A 24576-nucleotide genomic window follows, 5' to 3' on the forward strand; every position below is an offset into this window, starting at 1 on the left:
GCTTCCCTTCTTATGTAAATCCTATACAAGGGTGAGGAGGAAGGCAAACAGGACTCCTCCTCTCCATGGCTGTCTGCCCAAGAAGAAAGCCTGTAAAAGCACCTGAAGGAAAGGCAAGAGAGGAGTCCAGACTGAGACAAGGATCTAGTCTGAAAAGGAATATAACTGGAACTCTGAACCACAGAAACTTTGCAAACTGCCTGCAACAATACTAGGGTAAGAAATACTATTTATAACTAATTTCTTTAGTAAAACTAGCTTAGTTTGCGTGTTTGATTTCATTTGCTTAATAATCTGCTTTGTTCTGTTCGTTATCCCTTTTGACACTTAAAATCTGTCTTCCACAGTTAATAAAATTTGTTTTGTTTATTATTAAACCCAGTTTTTGTAATTTCTAATGGGAGGGGGGCAAGAAGTGTGCACACCTCTCTCCACTTTGAGGAAAGGGGCAAATTTCATAATATATCTTTGGATCTGCACTCCAAGGGACATCTGAGTGCTGGAGCAAGTCCCTAAATAAGAGTCTTCCCAGGGTTGATCTGCAGCGGGGTGTGGCCCTGGCTCTGTGTGTGTGTGCGTTAGAGGAAGCTTTAATAGCCTGGCTCAGCAAGACCGGTTATAGGGGGCTCATGCTGACAGAACAGGTGGATTATGTGATATCTCAGCACATCAGGTGGCTTTTCAAGGGGTCCAACCCGTCACACATACACTCCATGTCCCTCCTAACGTGGATACTAATAGCAGTGTAGCTAGTGAGGCACTGCTTAAGCAAGCAGAATAAAGACACTCCTGAAATCTATGGGTATATACCCCATTTATATATTCACACAATTCTCTACACACCCAACCAGTCCCTTCCTTCATCTACACTGCTATTTTTAGCAGTGTAGTGTCCTGCTGTCTCCCCAGTGCTGTACTTTTCCCCACCACAGGGAAAGGCTCCAGTACTGGGGAAAGACTCCAGCAGCTCCATGCTGCAGGAATCTTTCCCTGAGGTAGAGACAGGCTCCAGCAATTCCAGCATCATGGAAAGGCTCCAGCTGCTGGGAGCGTTCCCTGGTGCAATAAAAAAAGAGTCCAGCATCAGAGAATGGCTCTAGCAGTTTCCTACTTCAGAGCCTTCCTTCTGCTTCCCCCCCTTTGATGCAGCTTGCTTTTCACTGCAGTGTATAGCTACACATACACAGGGTCCAGGAGATTGTGACTTTTAAAAACATCTCTCCAACTGCATCTGTTGGAGTGACATACCTTTTTTGTTTGAGGAAAATGAAGCCTCAGCAAAGGCATAATCAAGCTCAATATGGTTATCAAAATGCAGACCACCATGAATGAAATAAAAAATATAAACTTAGTTAGTATTACGTGTATCAAATGTTTGAATGAGGAGCTGAAAATAATCATTTTGAAGCAATTATCTGTTTTATAAATGGATCATCTATATTTCAGTATGTTTTTCCTCTTTCTGTTATTGAAACAAATACACTTTGGTCCTTTACAAAGCAGATAATGACTAGATAATACAGATTAGCGGGTCAGGCATCATTACCTTGTTGGTGAAAAGCCAAACCTACGCGTATTGTTGCTCTGATTAACTTATTTTATTGTTTAAAATCCCACAAGCAGAAGGACAATTTCAGTTTTCATCCAAAGAGATAACATTTGCAGGAAATGTAAGTCATAGCAAACTACTGAAATTCCAGGGTCATCTTTGGAGGAGGAACCATCCCTTGGTCACATGATTATTTTGTTAATGAAATTTTAATCTGTATTGTATTGTTTATTTTTTAAAAAGCAGCATTTGAGAGCTGACAATGTGTCCAGTGATAAGAAGTCTTGTCTTTAACTGATCCAGAGAGGGACCTACTTTTGATGCTGCCCATAGATTTAAGCTACAGGCCTCATCCAACTCCCAAAGAAGTTAATGACAAGATGCTCACCCCAAATAAATTTGTTAGTCTCAAAGGTGCCACAAGTACTCCTCGTTCTTTTCACCAACTTAACTGAGAGCTGGATCAAGTCTCACGTTAGCAAACTGAGGGGGTATGTGTGGTGAAAAGGGAGCTATCTTCTCCTTGAATACCTCAGAGGATCATGCCCATGGTAGCTCATCTCCTTAAATTGCTCTGTTGATTTTGTTATGGCCACAAATCATCTTTGAACGTCATTATATCCAAAAGAGCAGAAGTGAAATAGGGAGATATTCACTCTAGGTGGTTCAAGTGTTTCATTCCAATCTGAATGACAGCAGGAGGGAGCTGAAAAGGGTAGGTACCTTGAAGAGTCCCATTTTACTCTGGTATCTGTTTTGCTATCCACTTGATGTCTGTTTTTGACAGCATTTCATTTGGTATTTCACAGTTATTTAGCCTGGCAATCTAGTTCAGAATGGGGAGAACAGAAAATACCATACACTGTGCTATGTCTGCTAGGATGAAAGCAGGAATCAGAACCTGAACTTTTCCAAGAAAAACAAAGTGTGAACTTCATTTGAAAAACTGTTACTGCAGAGGGCACATCAAAGAGAAATAGTGGATTTTAAAGAAAAAGTGCCTCTATTAATATATTCTAAATGTCCACTAACATTAATCGGCAGCACAATGCACTATACTGAAACATGCATCTGAGGAAGTGGGTATTCACCCACGAAAGCTCATGCTCCAAAACGTCTGTTAGTCTATAAGGTGCCACAGGATTCTTTGCTGCTTATACTGAAACTGACAATCAAAATTCCTTGTTTCTTGTCTTTATAATGAGAGGAGGTCCCAATGGAAAGCTCTAACACAAACAGGTGTTGAAAATGCTTAGTGACCATTTGCATTAGGCACTTCAGTTTCTAATGGACTCTAATTAGGCTTCTACATATTGACATGAAACAAATTAGTTTGTTATCCAAAACCTGTCAAACCATATCTAGTCGTATCTAATATATTCTACAATCAGCAACTTCTCTTGGTTGTGGCCATTTTGAAGATATGCTTGTTCGGTCCAAAGTGGAGCTTCTTTATATGTTAACATTTATATGTTGATATTTCCACAAAAGTTACTTGCATATATATTATATATATAAAGAGAGAGAATATGAATATCTTCAAGCTTATATTTTATTATTGCATAAAAAATTCATGCTGGACTACTAAACCTCCTGGTCAGACATGAAACTCTGATCTGTACACAGCTAACAAACTTCCTAAATTAAAAAAGCCCCCCTGCCTCCTCACCCCCTCTTACAGATCCTTTGATGGCTCAAACGCTTGCAATGATAGGTTTGGTGTTATGTTTATTAGAAGTAAAAAAGCAAATATCATTTAATATTTACAGCCAAACCACAAAGGGCCTGAATCTCATTTACATTAAGGTCCCTTTATACTGCTAGAGCATGTAAAGAGAATCACACCAACATATTTAGGTATATTAGCAGTGAATGTTATTTTTTATTTCATGCAGGCAAGAGAGTCAACCCTTGGTTAAACAATTGTTTTAAGCATTTTATTCACAACACCTTACTACTGCAGCTTTTAAAAACTTCGGAAAGCAAAAATCAGTTCAGCAATGAACTGAACAGTCAAGGTCCCCTGCTGCTTATCGTTAGCATGAAGTTCTGATAAACAACATGTGCATTGTGGTGGAAGGCTGTCTACAAACTAATTTGTAAGTAGCTAGCTGAAAAGAAGTCACTGATCAAGGAAATAAGAAACAGGCAGTACTGTCAGTCCTCCCTCCTGGTTCAAAGAACGTAAAACACATGATGATTCTTAATGGCTTGGTTTCTTTGGAACAGAGCTAGAATAATTGTTCAAGGCCCCAAGAGATCCATAATTCCCAATGCTTAAAAGCTTTTAATCTGGATTTGTTGAATTGTGCACAGATTTGAGGGTTTCATAATCTTCAAGCAGGAGGATTAATCAGTTAATACCTAGCATAAAAGGCTCTACAAAAATATAAAAGTCCAGCCATGGCAATACATGTAGAGTTTTAATCAAAATAGAGACAGAACAAGTATGGTATGAGCAGTGGTCTTCCATCATATAAAATAATTTACTGAATAAATACAATTTTAAATACCCATGACATTAGGAACTGCTAATACTAAAACAACAATGTGTAGCAATAATTTAATCAAAACATTCTTGAAAAGCTGTTACTCCAAAGGCTAAATTTGTAAATGTCCTTCACTCTTTCACCCCCAAAGGGGTATACAAAAATAAGTGTAATGAGAGAGAAGTATTCAAAATGGCAATTTATAATATAGCATTCAAAAACAAACTAGCATATAATGTGCATGCAAGTCATTTATGTACACTATTATGCCACTTGCTGTGCAACAATGACATAAGGAGTAAATCATAGCAACAATCACCTCAAATGACACAAGTAGTTCTCTGAGATTATCATAATTAAAAACTATCTAGGGCCACAATCTACCCTTACTCACACTGAATAGTACCTTATTGAATAATAGTCCTACTGAAATCGAACTACTTGTGTAATAAACAATTTAATGTAAATAATGGTGACATAATCTGACCCTTGCACAGCCTACATCATCCACACAGAATGCTGTGATATAGATTAAGACATACTCCCAACCTCAAAGAGTTTACAATCTAAACTAAACAAGACAAGACACAGAACAATCTTTCATGCAGAATAGTGAGCACAAGATGGCAGCTTTTAGACCACAGCCCTGATGAAAGTGCAGAGCTCCACTGGGAGACTGTGGTTCACTGAGATAACTTGTGCTGCAGTGCTCTTGTGCACAAGGGGTAATGCAGTCTCCTTCCACTAATGCCCAACCTTATTACACAGGAGGGCATCATAAATCTAAGTCCAACCTTGTGTGGACCAAACAGATTCTACATATTTACTAAGATTTGAAGTCACCTGTATTGATTTATATTTTAAATTCAGCTTGTTTCGTATGTATTTAGACAGAAACAACCCATGTACACTATTGTCTATTTGCATACTGGTGTAAACTAAAATGATGTACACATGAAGACAAAGTGCTAATGAATCCACCATTAGTATATTGTGTTGCAGCAAGCCGCGGGCCTTAAGAAATGTTCTGGTGAGCAGTGTTTGGCCTCGAGGCTGTAGGTTGGGCACCCTTGTTTTATGGGAAAGGTATGGACGAAATTGGTCCTCTTAGTCTGCTAGCCATGTTCCATAGGACAATGCAGATCAGAACCCTGCTTCTTCTGCACCCCATTTCAGACTCCTGCTCTCTAGGCAGGATCAGGAATGAGCAATCTTTGGAATTCCCAGAGTATAGGAAGTGCAAGGAGTGCTATAGTTAGTGGCCCTAGTGCAATAGTACAAGGTAGGGAAAACTTTTCTCACTCTCAGTCCCTCTGCAGCAGCCTAAAGGCCACGCACAAACCAGCACTGAGAAAATAAGAAATACCTGCATGATTTTCACCAGTAGGCAGAGCGACAATCTATATGATGAAGAATTCAAAATACATCTTACTTTAAAATAAAATTCAACCTCTGCCCATTTCCTTGGAAAGAAGTTTTCTAATATCACTGCCAGCTTGTTATTCCATAGAAATTTGGTTAGGACAAACATTTCTGAAAAGGTGAGATGCAAAGGAAAGAAATATTATGGGTCTGACCTTGAGAGACTGAGGTGTTAATCACTTCCCAGTGATCCGTGAGATTAGAAAATAATTTTTACAGTTGAGAGGGTCTCCAGATTTCATTAGCATTTCTTCTGTGAAAGAAGCATTTGAAGCAGCATTGGTTTCTGTCTAATCAAAAAGAACATTAAGTTCTGATGGCAGTTGATCTTTACATATTATACTGACCACAGCAGGGAATCCAACTGGATCAAGATCCCTTTATGACTCCAGTTATTTTCCAATTAATTTCATTTCATTTGCAAAGACTGGCTCTTGCACATAATTTTGGACTGACTTATCTAAAATTGGCATTGAAAGGCCCACAAGAAAAGGTTTCAATGCCAGAAGAATCTGATTGATACACATATATTTATGAACCTGTCAGCATACCTTTTTTGACTTTCATGATTAAACCTAATATTCTACTACTTTTATTTCTTGTTTTATGAATTTGTTTTTAGTTAATCACTGAGTTAACTACAATTAATTGACAGTCCTACTTTAAATTAAATGGGAGTTTTCCAGTTCTTTTTGTTGCCATTGTGGCCAATGATAACACTGTAAAGGTGGCTGGGAACAGCTAATTCTCTGTAAATAGCATTTCAGTATTATGGAGTCCTGCCTTCTCATGAGACTTCTGTTCCTTTGAGTATCAATAAATTGGCAAACTAGAATTAAATCACATGAAAATACATCATACATTAAATACATTAAATTGAGGTGCCCAATTAGATAGTTCATATATGCATTTATATTCTACCAAAAAGTTCAACATTAACATTATACATAAAAATAAAGATACACTTTTTGTCATTTTACTACCTTCCTGACAATGTGTTAAGACATGTGTGCACTAAAGTCAGCCTAGGTCCTCCACCTTGTAATTACAGTATACATTAGATCACAATGTGTTGCTGTAGAAAGGACTATGAGATCATAAATAAAAGTATTGCTAAACCTCAAATGGCTCTGCATAATTTATAAGTTTCAAAGAAAGCACCAGCAAATATGTTTCAAATTATAGACATATTACAACAATAAAAATTCCTTTAGCAGTTAACTGAATTGGTAATACGATATGTCATTACTCTACAGAAGCGTATTAAGGAGGGACTGGACAGTTCAGAGATCTTGGTGACAGAAGGCAAGAGTCGATGCTCTGGCTGCTGCTCCAGCGTATACTCCAGCTGCAGGAAAGGCAGCAGGAGCACAGACCGCCATTACAGCCCCTGTGTAAGCAACAGCCCTCCTCCCCACGTTCCATTGCCTCCTCACCCAAACGCCCAAGAACGTGGTGGGGGAGGGGGCCCTCTGGCCACCCAGCCACTCCACCTCACAGGATAGCCCAAGCAGCATAAGGCTGGCCTTCAATAAATTTTAAAAATTTTAAGTGCAGTGTGGCCTTGTCCTTCCCTCCTCCCCCACCCCACTTGGTGCTTCCCTCCTCCCGCACCCCTCCCAGGCTACCTTGGCAGTTATCCCCCTATTTGTGTGATGAATTAATAAAGAATGCATGAATGTGAAGTAACAATGACTTTATTGCCTCTGCAAGTGATGATCGAAAGGGGGATGGGGGAGGGTGGCTAGCTTACAGGGAAGTAGAGTGAACCAAGGGGTCGGGGGGTGGGATGGGAGAGGGTTCAATCAAGGAGAAACAAGCAGAGCTTTCACACTATGGCCTGGCCAGTCATGAAACTGGTTTTCAAAGCTTCTCCGATGCGCACTGCACCTTTCTGTACTCTTTTAACTGCCCTGGTGTCTGGCTGCTTGTAATCAGTGGCCAGGCAATTTGCCTCAACCTCCCACCCCACCATTAATGTCTCCCCTTACTCTCACAGAGATTGTGGAGCACATAGCAAGCAGTAATAACAATGGAAATATTGGTTTCGCTAAGGTCTATCTGAGTCAGTAAACTGCACCAGCACACTTTTAAACATCCAAATGCACATTCTACCACCATTCTGCACTTGCTCAGCCTATAGTTGAACAGCTCCTGACTACTGTCCAGGCTGCCTGTGTATGGCTTCATAAGTCATGGCATTGAGGGGTTGGCTGAGTCCCCAAGGACAAATATAGGCATTTCAACATCCCCAATGGTTATTTTCTGGTCTGGGAAGAAAGTCCCTTCCTGCAGTATTTGAAACAGACCAGAGTTCCTGAAGACACAAGCGTCATGTACCTTTCCCGACCATCTCACGTTGATGTTGGTGAAACGTCCCTTGTGATCCACCAGTGCTTGCAGAAGCATTCAAAAGTACTCTTGAGGTTTATGTACTCGCTGGCTTGGTGCTCCGGTGCCAAGATAGGGATATGGGTTCCGTCTATCTCCCCATCACAGTTAGGGAATCCCATTGCAGCAAAGCCATCCGATATGACCTGCACATTTCCCAGAGTCACTACCCTTGATAGCAACAGCTCTTTGATTGTGTTGGCTACGTGGATCACAGAAGACCCCACAGTAGATTTGGTCACTCCAAATTGATGCCCAACTGACCAGTAACTGTCTGGCATTGCAAGCTTCCACAGGGCTATTGCCACTTGCTTCTTAACTGTGAGGGCTGCTCTCATCTTGGTATTCTGGTGCTTCAGGTCAGGGGAAAGCAAGTCACAAAGTTCCATGATAGTGCCCTTACACATGCGAAAGTTTTGCAGCCACTGGGAATCATCCCAGACCTTCAACACTATGCGGTCCCACCAGTCTGTGCTCATTTCCTGGGCCCAGAAGCAGTGTTCTACAGCATGAACCCGCCCCATTAACACCATGATGTGCACATTGCCGGGGCCCATACTTTGTGGGAAGTCTATGTCCATGCCTATGTCCTCATCACTCTTGTCACCACACTGCCGACACTTCCTCTCCTGATTTTGCTTTGGCAGGTTCTGGTTCTGCATATACTCCAGGATAATGCGTGTGGTATTTACAGTGCTCATAATTGCTGTGCTGATCTGATCGGGCTCTATGATTCCAGTGCTGGGTGTCTGGGCTGAAAAAAGGCATGAAACGATTGTCTTCTCTGATGGAGGGAGGGGCAACTGACGACATGGCTTACAGGGAATTAAAGTCCACAAAGAGGGTGGTTTTGCATCAAGGAGAAACACAAAAACAACTGTCACACAGAATGGCCCCCTCAAGGATTGAACTCAAAATCCTAGATTTAGCAGGCTGTTGACTTCATGGAGGGAGGGAGCGAGGGAGCAAATTAATACAAAACAAATCGGGTCTATTTCTTGTTTTGATCCATCTATCTTTTACATCGTTAGGGTGGCAGCAGATAGTGCAGTTCGACTGCTAGCCATCATCATCTCCTGGGTGCTCGGCAGAAGATGCTGCATTATGACTGCTAGCCATCATTCCAATGGGCGGCAGAGACTGCAGGAACTGTGGGATAGCTAACCCACAGTGCAACGCTCCAGAAGTCGACGCTAACCTCGGTACTGTGAATGCACACCATCAACTTAATGAACTTAGAGCGTTTTTTGGACACACACAATCTATAAAACGATTTCTGAAAAAGCAACTTCTATAAATTTGACTTAATTTCGTAGTGTAGACATACCCCAAATTAAGAGAGAGCAAATGTTGTTTTCATCTGTATGTGGAGACTCTATGATATTATATTGGTAGTACCAGTATTTATTTGTATTATAGTGATCAGTAGTATCTAAAATCTCTAAGGTCAGGGCTTCATTATGTTAGGCACTGTACAACACACCGTGAGAAATAGTTTCTGCCCAAAACAGCTTACCATCTAGATAATTTGGTTGAGTGGTGGCAAATGAGTTTTGTGGTTTCAATCCAGTTCCCAGTGAGCAAATGTTTACATTTTTAAAAAGCCACCATAATTAAAAAACACTTGTTGGCATTTTAAGTGCAGAAAGACCAAAGACTGAATGGACCATAAGACTAAACTACCAATACATTCTCATGACGTAAAGGCAGTCTGTCTAGACAAGCTTTGAGGTAAACGGCAAGAAGAAGTGGGGGAAATGTTGAATTGCCATGGTCTATGGCAGGGGTAGTCAACATGCAGACAGTGGACCAAATCCGAACTGCCAGATGCTTTTGAACAGGCCGCAAAATCCTTTTATTAACTTCTCATTGTTGTTATATTTGTATTATTTTCTCTGGATTGTAGACCTTGACTATACCTTGCCCAAGAAAATACTTGATTGCCCCCGTCTATGGTATTCATGTTTTGAATATAAATTAAAAACTTCAGTCTTCAAGTTGTCAGTTTCAATTTATCTACAAGCACACACAAACTTTGTCTACACCATGAGCTAGGGATGCGATTCTCCTGTTTCTGTCCACATACTCCTGCTAGCTCTCATCAAGCTAGCGTGAGTACACAAAGCATTGTAGCCATAGTAGTATGGGAAATGGCAGCAGAGGCTCAGCTGGACCATGCTGAGTACAAATCCGACTGAAACTGCTGGGTATGTACTCAACACAGTTCAGCTGTGCCTCTGCTGCCACTACTACTACCCACGCGCGATACTTCAGTTACACTACTATTTATACTCATCCTAGCTTGAAGAGAGCTAGTGCAAGTATGTGTACACAAGCAGGGGAATCACACCCCTAACTTGTACAGTAAATATAGCCACTACAGCCCTTGTGAGGTAACCAGCTACAGTACCCAAATAATAATAACCCAACTTTTAAAGACATATTGCTAAATTATTAAATTAATACTCGCAATATAATTCATATCTATCAAATCCTACATTTAAATAAAGTGCCCATTGGTAATACTGGTATAGTTCAAGGGATACTTTTAATATAGTTGAAGCCTTTAGCTTTAAAAATTCCATCCCACTGTCTGTTTCATTCTCTTGTATATCCTAGTCAGCAGGGTCTGTTGTCATCTTAATAGCTGTAGTCCTGAGCCTGTAGGCCCTCTGTGTAGAGAACTCGCACTGAAGTTCTACACGCAGAGGACTTACAGTATTTTGTGACAAAGATTTTTAGAATGCTATTCCACCCTCATAGTAGTAACATTAGAAATTCAAAGAGGTTCTGCACCTAGTTGCTTTGGTGATCAGCACTTTCAAAATACCTCAAGAAGATAGAATCCCCAGTGGGTGGGCTGTGACATCCTTCCAAGCAGAGATACATTTATGTCTCAGAGTTGTTCGCACCGATTAAACTGTATTTGACAATTCATCAAAGAGATGCTTTCATTGAATGTCATTTACTCACCTACTCTGTATCATCTCTCTTCTCCTCTCTCTCTTTCTCTCAAAAGATTCATGAGTGTCAGGTTATTATAGGAGCTATCTTGGCAGCTTGGGACAAAATATATCTCAAATATTAACCATCTCCTGGACGTGGCTGCTGAAGTAATCATGCTGTTGATGGGGGCATTCTAAATCTCTATTATCCACATACACATTTTCTGTTAATCCTCTGTTATAAGAACTTGTGATTTTGGTTTAAACTGATTACAAATACTGTCCTGATGCAATTAAAATTACATTAATTAATATTTAATTAGAAATTTAATTACATCAAAAACTTTTATTAAATAAATGTTAATTTGCATTTCATTCAGATTTCAAAGAATAAGGCCTAATGGCAGTATTTTTTAGTAAAATGCACAGTGAATTAGGCATGCAACAATCATTATTCTTAATGGGAAACAGTCCCCTACTTCCCTATATGCTTTGGGATCATAAATTCGTTTTAGTCAATCCACTTGTGAAAACTGAGGTATATTTGAATATCCATGCACAGTATTTTGTTATAGACTAATGCACAACACAACAGGACCTAACACCAAATACAATGGCCAAGATTTTTTTCTAAATCCATGCCTAAAGTAGGGCTTCTAAATCCACATTTAAAAACCTTCACAAGTATTGCAAAACAGGTTTCTCCACGTACACAGTTTCCTGCAAGCCTGATCTTGGTTGTATATTTATTGCATACGTGTGGATATGAAAGTTTTAAAAAATAGACTGGTATTGAACTGCGTAACTAGAACAGTTTCAAAGCAGTCACTTCTACATGAGCTACGGGTTCATCATGTGATGTTTTGTCCATCTAAATGTTTGAGCGCAAATCAGCACTTTCATGTTAGTTTCAGTTTTGCTGCCTGAACACTAAAGTGAGCACAGCAGACAGCTGGGTTTTTATCAGCTTGTGTCTGTGACTATCTCCTTCTCTGCTGGGTCCAAATAGAACATTTAGCACCTCTGAAAATCATGCTTTAATCCTTTAACACAGTCTTTAACCCATTTAGTTTGTCCTACTTTGACCTTGCCGGCTAGACCCATTGATAAACAATTCTGTTCAATAGCTCTGAGCTCTGCAGGTGTAGCCCTCTCCCTCCAAACTCGAATGCAGGGGTCAGCAACCTTTTGGAAGTGGAGTGCTGAGTCTCCGTTTATTCACTCTAATTTAAGGTTTTGAGTGCCAGTCATACATTTTAACATTTTTAGAAGGTCTCTTTCCATAAGTCTATAATATATAACTAAACTATTGTTGTATGTAAAGTAAATAAAGTTTTTAAAATGTTTAAGAAGCTTCATTTAAAATTAAATTAAAATACAGAGCCTCCAGGACCAGTGGCCAGGACCTGGACAATGTGAGTGCCACTGAAAATCAGTTTGTGTGCTGCCTTTGACATACATGCCATAGATTGCCTACCCCTGCTATAATGTATTCCCTGCCTCCCCTGTCTGTCTCCATCTAGTGTTGATGTTTGTTACCTAAGAGACAGAAGTTCTAGAGTGAAAGGAGTCACACAGCAAACTTCACTTTACAAAGAATGAAACTACCCTGCAGGGTCACAGCTTTGCAAGGGAACCCCACTCTTTACCAGGCTCTTGGAAGGGATATGATGATGGCTGTTACCAAAAATGAAGAGCAAAGCATGCATGTAGCTACGGGCCCACCAATCCATCAAGCAGGCGTCCTCTCCATCAAGAGGTAAAAGGATGGCTACCAAGAAAGGAGGCAGCATCTTAAGCCATTCTCCAGACTTCCAATGGGGAAGGCATTAGCCAAAAGCTGAATGTGAGTAGTCTTCCATGGACTAAAAGTCAAATGATCATGCAGCTGCTAGGGAGGCCTTGTAAATGCACAATCCTGGTGACCCTATGCTGAAAATTGAATCCCTGGACACATTGGCAAATGGTTTCAACAGAGAAGGGGGTGAGGCAGAGCTAGAGAAGGTAAAATAAATGGACACCATAATGAGAGAAGCTAAGTGGAGCAAATTGCAACAAAATGGTGATTTTCATGTATTCAAATGCTTGAACTGAAACAGACTGCTGAATCAATAGCACTGACACAGTAGATATAAAAGATAAAAAACTTTCAGTAGCCTTGTGATATGTAGTTGCTTAGTTTCTATTATTTATAGCATATGGCTGTTGAAAATTCTTATAGTATACAGCAAAATCCTCAAACCAAAAATGGAAAGTAAAGCATGATCCCATTTCCCTCACCCTTAACCATCCACATCTAGTCTGCCCTCATACCAGAACATTCAGAGAGCTGGCAAGCCACACTCTTGATTTATCTTCCTTGGAAAATATTGAAAACATGAATAATGATGCCATTATTCATCTTACAGTGTTTTCAACCCCAACAAATCAAGTCTTTGAAAGGTTCACAATTTAGCTTTCTCAATAAAAATTACAAGTCATTAGCCCATGCAGATGCAAGCAAATTAAACTGGAAGCCAGTCCTGGACAAAAGGTTTAAAACAAACTGCTGCGTTCCCATCCACCACAACCACCACCACCCCCCGTGCCTCTCAGTATTCCCTGCAGCTCATTCACTACCAAAAATACCTTTATACCTGGTTCTGATATTATATCACATATAGAACAAAGTGTTCTATCAATCAGGAATCTTGTTCATATAGGATAATATTTTTGATTGATAGAATTCTACTATTCTACAATGACAACATTGGTATTGGGAATAGAAACAAACATTTGGGTATTGTGGGGCTATAATTCTGATTATAAATTCCTATGATAAGCCAGGATAGCAATGCTGAAGAAGATCATGTGGTCACCAGAAACACAAGTTGTATTTGTAGCCCCATCATGTTAACATTTTCTTGATTTTTATTTTATAAAATATGTAATCCACATAGTAGTCTGCTTGTTGTGGATGTTCCTGCGGTCACTATTTTTAACCTTGCTTTGTGAGTCAGGGATATAGACAAGACGCTAAAAGGGGCAGCTCTGGCAACCTCTGAAGACCTCAGATATTTTTGCAAACTTTCATTCTTTATCCAAATAGATATGTTATGGAAACTGCACTGGCATTATTAGTTGACGACGACTTCCTACTGATGAAAAAAGATTGAGAGTTCATGCTTCATCTTCTTTCATCTGGCTTAGATAGGTAGCAACAACTACAAATTTATATCTAGATTTGATAGCCAGCACATTGCTGCAGCAGTGAGCTGGTGAATGTCCTTCAGGCCTCTAATGAAAACACAAAGGGGGACACTCAGGTATGATATGCTCCATCATTTGTAGCTGTTGACCACAGTTGCATACTGGTGTTTTCCTCATTTTCCATTTAAAGAGGGTTTGTCCACATCTCCCATGAGATATCCTGATGTGATTCAATCTGCACCAGTCTTTCTGACATAAATCAAAATCCTCAGCAGGTTCAACTACAAGTTGCTTATTTTGAGCAGTCAAAACACTCCATGTGGCTCTCCATTTAAGCCTCAGTGTCAAAGTAGAGGGTAAGGTGGTCATAATGCCCCAGACTGCTCCCTCCCCAGTCACTGATCACCAGTGCCACAGAGGGCTCTGATCCTCTGGTACTTCTGGGGTATATATTATAAGAAACATCTGATGCAATATTGGAAGCGTCTTAGAATTCTACTGGAACTAGAACCTATTTCATTTGAACACATTAAGATGAGTTTCTCTGTCCCAGACCAGACACACACTGCAGACTTTTAATTCAAATGGAATAAAGTAAAAAAAAGTAGGTATTGGATTTTATATTTAACATAGATTCTGAGTCTCCAAGTAAATATCCTGCAGAATGACATCCTTTAGTATATTAGGCTCCATGCAGCAAAGAATAATAATAATTTGTAGTCTAACTTTGATAAACGTACATGATCCCTTGTCTTCTAAGCACAAACAAATGCAGAATTAAGCCTTTGCGACTAGTCCTTTCAGCTTCTTTGCTTTTATATATATGTCCAGTTATAGAGATTAATATAAATCTCAATAATAGTATGACAATAGCTACTGTGTGGCTTACAAAATGTTATATAATATATTTCAGAAAAACAAATAAGAAGCTAGTCTGAACCAAGTACACACAAAGACACTCAAAATACCTAGTCAAGCCTTGTTCCGGGAACATACTGAAAGAACATTGAGCTGAAGTTCATTGTAGTGTGTTTATTTCACTAATCCAATCTCTAAAGCTTTTCCCCATGTTGAATCTGTATAATAAACACTGCAGCTAAGACAAGAGGGTCAGAGATGACTGACATTTATTGATAATTCTTGCAAAATATTATGTGCAGTGCCCAAGAAAAGCCTGTGCCTTATACAATCAATTCTTCCTTTTAGCTTTCAGCACATATAGAAAGCAATTATAAATATTACTATATTTTAGCTGCAAATGCTAATACAACTTTTTCAAATTACAGATCAAGTCTGAAACAGTAGCTTGCAGTGCTTAATAGGCAGAAGCAAACTATCTGAAAAATTAAACAAGGGGAGAAAGCACAGTCCAAGATATAAGATCATTGTTTTAAAATTGAATAGAACACTAATCTTCCCAACTTCACTTGACACTAGCTTCTGTCATTTTCAGAAAACCTGAAAATGAGTAATCTAAAAAGCAGATATTAGGAAGATAAAAGTACTGATGTCAACAATCTCAGGCAGTTGGACCCGATGGCTCTTTCTTCTCTCTTGTACTCATATCAATCCTAAGACCTCATGACACAATGTAGATCTAATAGTTGCATTTGTCCCTCTCCAGGCTAAAAGCTTTTTGATAATTAAGAGCTATGGGAATCAATGATGTAACTATCATTTCAACTATAGATTTATTTCAGAAGTGGTTGCCTAGCTTGATACTCAAACATTTTTCTTGGTCTTCTGCTCAAAAAAAGGAATTCCATTAGCCTAAAATGTGGAATTCATCAATGCTGTATGCTGCAATATTTTACCTAAGTTGTCGCCAGATATATTACAGAAATGTCTGCTATGTGCCCTCACACTTTTGGTGTAAATGATTGTTTCTCTCCAGTTAACAAATTTTAACTTGTATTAAAGCCTTATCTGTAAACATGGCAGTACTGCAAAATCAGCAATTACGGCCTAGATAGCTTCAACCAATTAGAGATCTTTTGTGCCAAGAGCTACAGCAGAGAGAGATTTGTGTTGGACTTATTAACTCATTCTTTTTACAATAGAACAATTAAGTGCCTCTTCTGCAGCCATATTAAAGTCAATCTAGCTGTTCTACAGTTACACCGCCTTTGCCTGGAAAAATTTGGTCTTTAGGCTGGGAATTTTTCAGTGGGGAGCTTTCATGTAAATAACCAAGTGAATCCAACGTTTACATGAGAGAAATATAAATTATGTATCTTCAGTACTTGCCACCAAACTAATATTAAAGAATTTTGCAGATTTCAACTTTGGAATATCTAGCATAATTTTACTATTCCATGTTTGCGCCAATTATACCACCTTTTCCCTGTGCACATACACATGATTCCAAAAAAAAATATTTCTAGTAGGAGATTGTTGCAGTATCTTTTCTTTTGCTACCTTTTTTCTCCCTGTTCATAGGTGCTGAGCAACCCCGGCACCTACTAACTTCAAAAGGAGTTGTGGGTATTCTGCCCCTTGCAGGCCCATAATGAATTATGCTATGAAATAATATTTTACACTTACATAGAATACAAATAATAATGAAGTAATTATTAGAAGAATTGGCATTAATTACCTCTATAAAGACAGACTAATTAAAATATTAAAATTAACATATAATAAAGTTAATTGTGACAATAGTTTACACCGATTTTAAAGAAAGAAAACAACAAGATCCATATGTAAAAATATTTATATATTTAATTACCTTTAACTGCAGTTACTAGGGCCAGATTAAGGCATAGGGCTTGTAGGCCTGTGCTTAGAGCACCAGCTCCTGGGATGGTAATATTACACCAGAATCTCAGACTTTACTTAAAGTAGTAGTAAGTCTCTGACGTTCATGGTTGTGAAGAAAAATGTAAAAACATAAACCAAGCATAACCAATGTAGCAATGACACCTGAGTCACCCGAGTACAAAATAACCCAAACAAACCAACCAAAAAACCACACACACTGAAAAACGGTGAACTGCCCCATTAGGTTTATTGTGGTGTTAATTGCATGAATCCACTATTCTGGGGACCTCATCAATACCACCCTAGCAAATGGCTCTGTGTGAGGCAACAGGAGACGTCTGTACCAGGATTGACCCAAATACCCAAGCTGATACACCCACCCACCCATTGCAGCTCTTCAAGAGCTGCTCTTGATGGGGGTGGGGAGCATACTGCTGCCTTAGAAGCAACCTGCTACTACCATTCTTAGTGTTGGAGGGTGGAGGGAAGCGAAACCATGGAGTCCAAATCCTGCAAATAGTTATGCTTAAATGTAAGTTTTCATATGAAACTCTCAAATTGTAAACTCTTTAATGCAACTGTATTACTCAATAAAGCACCATGCACACCTAAGCCACTGAACAAATACCAATGACAATTCAACATGGAAGATCTCTCAACAATCAGCTATAGTACATTTCTCTCATGGCCATTCAGTTACAAGAAGTGGGTATGCGGGCTTGAAGAACTGTTTTGTTTGGATATCACCATAAAGTTGTGATCTGGACTCCCAGGGTAACACACAAACTGCATAATCCTGGGCTTAATAGTAGTGGAGGCTGTACAAGCCACACAACTAATGTATTCATTCATCAGACTTATAAGGTACTATTCTACCATAGATTTAGCTGATCTATGCAGGGGTATTGGCACAGGCTCCAAAAAGCAGTTAAAATGCATCCCTTCACCAAAGATATAATTATGAGATGAGCAACTGTTAAAAAATTAAAAGGAAGGATAAGTACAGCTATGGCATAAATATGCATTTAAAAATATTCAGAAACACTTATTTTACTTTTTATTTTATATTTTTTTTGGTTCAACAAAATGTTTTTAAAAAACTTTAAATATCCTTAATATGTATAAAAGAACCCAGACCTCCCATAAACCAAAGATTCCACACTGACTTTACACTTTTAGGTGCTTTAAACACTTTTCACCATCATTGGTTTTAATTTCTTCTCTGTCCCAAAATTCACCCATCAAGAAAAGATGACACTGTACCTTTTATTTTTGACTGTTTATGCTATGCCTACAGAGAAACCCAACTCTGTACAGCAATGCAAAGCATAAGTGAAAGGTACTGAGAAAAATCTCAGTGTTGTGATTTATTTGCTTGTTTTTTTTAAAATCGTGTTTATACTGTTGGCAATTCACTGTCACTTAAAGAAAATCTACAACGTATCCCTTTGGTTACTAACATAACAAATCACATTCTTTGGAGGGGATCTAAAATAAGTTGGCTAAATAACTAGAGTTCCCAAAATAAAATTTTATTGAAATTGGGCTAATATTTGTCTTCAACTAAGTAATGGTATTTTCTAAAATTTTGCCAATCAATTAATTACCTACTTAGGGCATGAAGCCAAAACTCAATACATTTTGCTGTACAGTCTGCTTCTGGAGACAAAGGAGTGTTTAAAAGGGAGTAACTCTCAGATAATGGTAAAAGATGTTCTGCTAGTAAATGAGGAATATAGACACCTGATTTCAAAGAGAACATAAGTTTTGAACTGTAGGAAGAATAAAAGTTTTCTCCTCTTCCCTCCCCCTGCCACAGTTAAAAGAGAAAAGTCTGATCCAATTAGCAAACTAAGAGGTCAAAGACTTAATGAAGCTACAGACCTTGCACCATTTAAAAGCCGGACATTATCCAAATTTAAAATGAATCTTCTCAGGTTAGCAGTTTTGAGAGCTTTAATAGTTTATAATTTATGTCACTCTTACCCCTTCAATAAGAGAATTATGTATCTAGCTTTTCCACTGATTTGATATGGGTATTTAAAAGGATCTCTTACACTTGATCATTTTAACAATGGTGTATTTATTCTTCATTGGTAAATAATGAGCATATACTATTTTTAAAGTTTGGTCTTTCTTTGTGAAGTTAGTCCAGTGCACAATATACAAAATATTTTGCAAGGGAAAGAAGACTTTACAAACACATGTGCACAGCATTAGCTTTTTCCAACCACTGTGCCTGAAGTTAGGCATCTAAATAGGAATGCATTTAGGTGCTTAAAAACAAATTTAGAAGTACCACTTTAGGTACTCGAGTATGGAAAAGTTGACCATGTATGGGTCCTGAATACCTTTCTGTTACCTTTGCTTCAGATAAATGCTATCTATAATTATTTTTTTAAAAGACTAGAGAACTGCGTCATAAACAGATAGTTAAGGGTTAATGCCTCTTTTACCTGTAAAGGGTTAAGAAGCTCAGTAAACCTGGCTGAAACCTGACCAGAGGACAAGATACTTTCAAATCTTGGTGGGGGGAAGTCTCTTGTTTGTGCTCTTTGTTTTGGGGGGTTGTTCGCTCTTGGGACTAAGAGGGACCAGACATCAATCCAGGCTCTCCAAATCTTTCTGAACCAGTCTCTCATGTTTCAAACTTGTAAGTAACAGCCAGGCAAGGCGTGTTAGTCTTATTTTTGTTTTCTCAACTTGTAAATGTTCCTTTTTGCTGAGAGGATTTTACCTCTGTTTGCTGTAACTTTGAACCTAAGGCTAGAGGGGATTCCTCTGGGCTATATGAATCTGATTACCCTGTAAAGTATTTTCCATCCTGATTTTACAGAGATTATTTTTACCTTTCCTTTCTTTAATTAAAAGCCTTTTTTTTCTTAATACCTGATTGATTTTTCCTTGTTTTTAGATCCAAGCGGATTGGATCTGGACTCACCAGGGACTGGTGGGAGGAAAGAAGGAGGGATGGTTAATTTCTCCTTGTTTTAAGATCCAAGGGATTTGGATCTGTGTTCACCAGGGAATTGGTGAAGTCCCTCAAGGCTACCCAGGGAGAGGAAAGTTTTGGGGGGACAGGGAGTGATCCAGACACTGAAAATTCTGGATGGTGGCAGTGATACCAGATCTAAGTTAGTAATTAAGCTTAGAAGTGTCCATGCAGGTCCCCACATCTGTACCCTAAAGTTCAGAGTGTGGAAGGAACCTTGATAAACTGTCTCTTTCTTTCCCCAGAAATGTGGAATTCCCTACCCCCTGCATAAATTACACTGTTCTAGGCCCAGAAAAAAAACAGTCCTAAACCAGTTTAAGGTTTATAAGGTATATAGCACCTAGATATAGGTGCTATATATAGTGTCCCAGTTTTCTAAAATGGATAGGACACTTGATTCTAGCCTTCTACCACAATTGTTGTGGTTTTACAATTTTTTTTCCTATTTTTAAATTTTTTTCTTTGTGTCTGAATAGACCATAAAAGAAAATGACTAGTTGATAACATATGAGAAACAAAATGACTATATGCAAACTGTTACCAAACACATACAAAAAACCCTAAAACATTAAGTATTTTTTTCATTTTCTAATCTTTTCCCATTATATCTTAAATGCTAATTGTAACAATAAGACAATTTAATGTCACTTGACAAAGAAAAAATTACCTAAAATATAAATATTTCCTTCATTCTCTCCCAAAATAAACATCTTCAGTATTGCACTACATACAAATGCAATTTTTAAAAGTGCATTTTCTTGCAAACCATTTGGACTAGAAACGCTTACTGTATCCATTTGGAGAGTTGGGAATCCATATTTAAAATGTGTATATATATATTTGACTGTATACCTCTCCCCACACCCTTTCTATGTCACTTGTCTTCTTAGAACTTGATCCAGGAAGACAAGCATGTACATTCACACCAAATTTCGTGGGACTACTTCCATGAGGAACTTTTTTGTAGGATCTAGACCTTGGATTGTAAGGTCTGGGGCCAGTGACTGTCTCCATATGTTTGCAAAGCAACTAGCGCAATGGGGCACTAATCCTGGTTAGATACTATTCTAGATACTATTGCAATATAAATAGTCAATAACATTTTAATTACTTAATTAGCCATTAAAATATAACAAGAAAGCATAAAAACTTTTTTCTCACCTCTGCCAATTAGGAGATACTTGCAATCATAGCAATCAACCCTTATAGTCATAGCACCATAGCACCCTGATTTAAATAATTTTTTAAACCTCTAGACGTTTATTGCAGCTCAATTTTCCTTTTCCTTCTGTAACTTTGGATTCATTAAATTAAGACTGTCTGGATTTACTGCTGGATGAATAAGAAAAAAATGTTACCAATGACATCTTTTAAGCTCTCTAAAAAATAACATTTCCATAAAATATAGCAGAAAATTATATATTGGGTTATAAAGGTTTTGTTGACACTTTTTAGGGTGACCTCTATAGCTCATAGTTATGACACTCATGAATAATGCTGTCATCCCAAGCTCATACCACTAAAACTGGTAAACCACCACTTTTAGAAAATACACACCTGTAAGTATTTTTATACATATACACAAAAATCCATCAACAGTTTGCTGTCTTTGAAAGGGGGGTCAAGGGGAGATGATATCAGAAAGATCCAACCAAGAGGAACCAATTCACCATAACTTTTAAATATGTACTTCACTAGCTTGCAGTGGAGAAAACACAATTATTTATTCCAGATTTTTATGTTTTTTGAACAATTCACTATTATTTGTATTACAATAGTACCTAGTGACCGCAACCATCAGGGCTGGCTCCAGGCCACAACGCGCCAAGAGCGTGCTTGGGGCGGCACACTGCGGGGGGTGCTCTGCCGGTTGCCGGGAGGGCGGCAGGCGGCTCCGGTGGACCTCCCGCAGGCATTTCTGCGGAGGGTCCGCTGGTCCCGCAGCTTCGGTGGACCTCCCGCAGACACGCCTGTAGCAGCTCCACCGATGCGCAGGACCATCGGACCCTCCACAGAAACGCCTGCGGGAGGACCACCAGAGCCGCGGGACCGGCGAGCGGCAGAGTGCCCCCCGCGGCGTGCCGCCGTGCTTGGGGTGCCGAAATTTCTAGAGCTGGCCCTGCCAACCATGATCAGTGCTAGGTACTGTACATACATATAATAGTAGACTGTAAGCTCTTCTGGGCAGGAACTATCTAAATCAGAGGTTCTCAAACTATGGTTCATGGTCCACCAGTGGTCTGCAAGCTCCATGCAGGTGGTCCGTTGACAGTTCCCTGTAAGAGGAGTTGCACATGGCTTCCCAGCTTGTAAACAGAGCTGCAGCATGCTTTCCCAGCTTGGTGGCTGTTGTGGCAGGGTAGAGACCTGCCTCGTTCCCGACCACAGCTACAGTGAGAAAGAGACCCCCACTCCTTCCCAGCCCCAGTTAGGGAAGGGGAGAGACACAGTCCTCCCTTCTCAGCCCGGCGGAGAGATTTAGAGGTCAATAGTAGAATTTAATTGGACCTTCGGTGTTATTTTATTTTATTTTTATTCCCATTTAATCCAAAAATGAAACATGTGTTTCTTTAAATTGGTACCCTACTACACTACATACATAGTTTTAATTGGTTTCATTTTTCAGCTGTGTATGTGTGATTTGCATTGGATATAATTCAGCTAACCTACCTATTGTATGCACTGGGCATCACTGTCACATGGAAAGTACTGACTGTACCAGAATCTTACCAGTCCAGTAAGTAGGATCGTAGTCAACCCTCAGACATGGATTTGCTGTTGAAAAAGGGATATTTGAAAAAGAAAACAACAACAAATAATCAAACCAGTGATGGTGAGATCAGTGAAAAGTTCAAAATTGAACATGAGAGTACAGCAAGCAAAGATACATCTGCAAAGGAAATTTTGAGTGCAAACCCGTGTTTACCAGGAACCAGTACAGAGTACCGGTAACGAAAATACATTGAAATGCCAAAAACTAGTAAGATAACACCACTCAAGTTATATTAATGTAGGCTTCACATGGATTGGTGAACAAGCTGAACCAAGGCTGCAATGTGCAATATGCTATGCAGTGCTGGCAAATGAAAGCTTGAAGCATGCAAATCTCCAGCATTATTTGGAGACAAATCACACTGCTTTCAAAGATAACCTCTTGAATTTTTTCAGCACAAACTGAATGAGTTGAAACAAGGGGAAGTAACAATGGTTGCTCATGCAAAAGTAAACGTAAAGGCCTTGGAAGTTTCATTTCGTACAAGCCTTCAAATCGCCAAAGCAGGGAAGCCTCACACTACTGGGGAAGAAATTATTCTCTGCACATAAAGAAATTGTGTTTATAATGTGTGTAGAGAAGACAGCAAAGCATTTTGATTGTGTGCCTCTTTCAAATGACACTGTGTGATGCAAATGTGGCAGCTAATGTTAAAGACACATTCTCGTGAAACGTGTGAACAACAGTAGGTATTTTGCATTGCAGTTGGATGAGACGATGGATATCGCTGATGTTGCAAATCTTCATGCATACATTAGGTCTGAATCGGAAGGGAAAGTACTGGAAGATATTTTGTTTTGTCATTTAGTGCCAAGAACAACCACCGCCGAACAACTTTTCCAGTTACTAGATGAGTTGTGAAGGAACATGGTATGGATTGGCAATGTTGTGTGGGAGTAGGTACTGACAGTGCACAAGCAATGATGGGAAGACACAGTGGAGCAATGGCTCGTATCCTCAAAGTGGCACCTAATGCCACACTGGTGCACTGTAGCATTCATCGAGAGTCACCAGCTGCCAAGAAAATGCCAGTGGAAATGAAGGGTGTTTTGGACTCTGCTGTGAAAACTGTTAATTTCATAAAAACTAGACCTATGAATTCTTGAATTTTTAATGTATTGTGCAATGAAATGGGTAGTGCTCAAGTACCACTTCTTCTTCATACAGAAGTACGGTGGTTGTCAAGAGGAAAAAAGTACTTACTTATTTGTTTGAGCTACGTTCAGAAGTACAGATATTTCTAACAGACCGTCCATTCTATTCACAAGCTGTACTGAAAATTCATCTTGGCTGTTGCAATTGGCTTACCTCTCCAAATATTCACATGCCTAAATGACTTTAACGCTGGACTGCAGGGCGTTTCAGTGAATATATTGGATGTGTGAGACAAAAATCAATACAATGATCAAGAAACTTGACTTGTTTGCTAGTCACGTAAAAAAGGATGATTTCAGCTCATTCCCAACATTGGAAGGTTTTCTGTCTGAAAATGAACTGGTTCTTGACAAAATAATAAAAAATGACATCAAAGAACATCTTGTTGCTCTTTAGCAACAGTTTGAAGATTACTTTCCAGTAGAAGCTGAACCAAAAAACTGGGTAAATAATCCTTTCGGAACTGAAATCAGTGAGCTGCTCTCTGGTTTGTCCAATAAGGCACAATACTACTTGTTGGCGCTTTCTTGTGATGAAACGTTATGGTCAGAATTTAAAAAACAATCCCTAATTGAGTTTTGGATTCAAAGAACTGGAGAGTACTCAAACTTGCAGACAAAGCAGAGCGTTTTCTGATGCCATTTGCTACTACGTACCTGTGCGAGACAGGATTTTCATCACTTACTGCCCTCAGATCCAAATACAGAAGCAGGATGAATGCTGAATGTGACCTAAGCCTAAAGCTGACAAACATTACACCCATCTTCCCTGAACTTTGATCACAAAAACAGGCACATCCTTCGCCTTAGAAGATAAGGCTACAGATATTAAAATATGAGTTGTGTGCTTTTATTTGTAGAACAAAAAAAGTTAATTTTTACATATAGTGCTTTTATCCAAAGTGCTTT

At 39.1% G+C, this 24576-nt stretch overlaps 1 protein-coding gene and 1 long non-coding RNA gene across 3 annotated transcripts in view; both read right to left on the reverse strand.

The window, feature by feature from the left end:
• The window catches only part of DOK6 (docking protein 6), a 435288-nt gene that overhangs the window by 383858 nt on the left and 26854 nt on the right, over positions 1-24576 (reverse strand). The gene's annotated exons all lie outside the window — the stretch shown is intronic.
• On the reverse strand, positions 513-23905 carry LOC115646629. Its single transcript, XR_003999085.1, has 3 exons — positions 23838-23905; positions 8471-8477; positions 513-524 (listed from the first exon to the last, which is right to left on the reverse strand). It is a non-coding gene; the product is annotated as an uncharacterized LOC115646629 (long non-coding RNA).

The sequence above is a fragment of the Gopherus evgoodei genome, chromosome 2 (assembly GCF_007399415.2).
Source record: "Gopherus evgoodei ecotype Sinaloan lineage chromosome 2, rGopEvg1_v1.p, whole genome shotgun sequence".
NCBI classification, from domain to species: domain Eukaryota; kingdom Metazoa; phylum Chordata; order Testudines; family Testudinidae; genus Gopherus; species Gopherus evgoodei.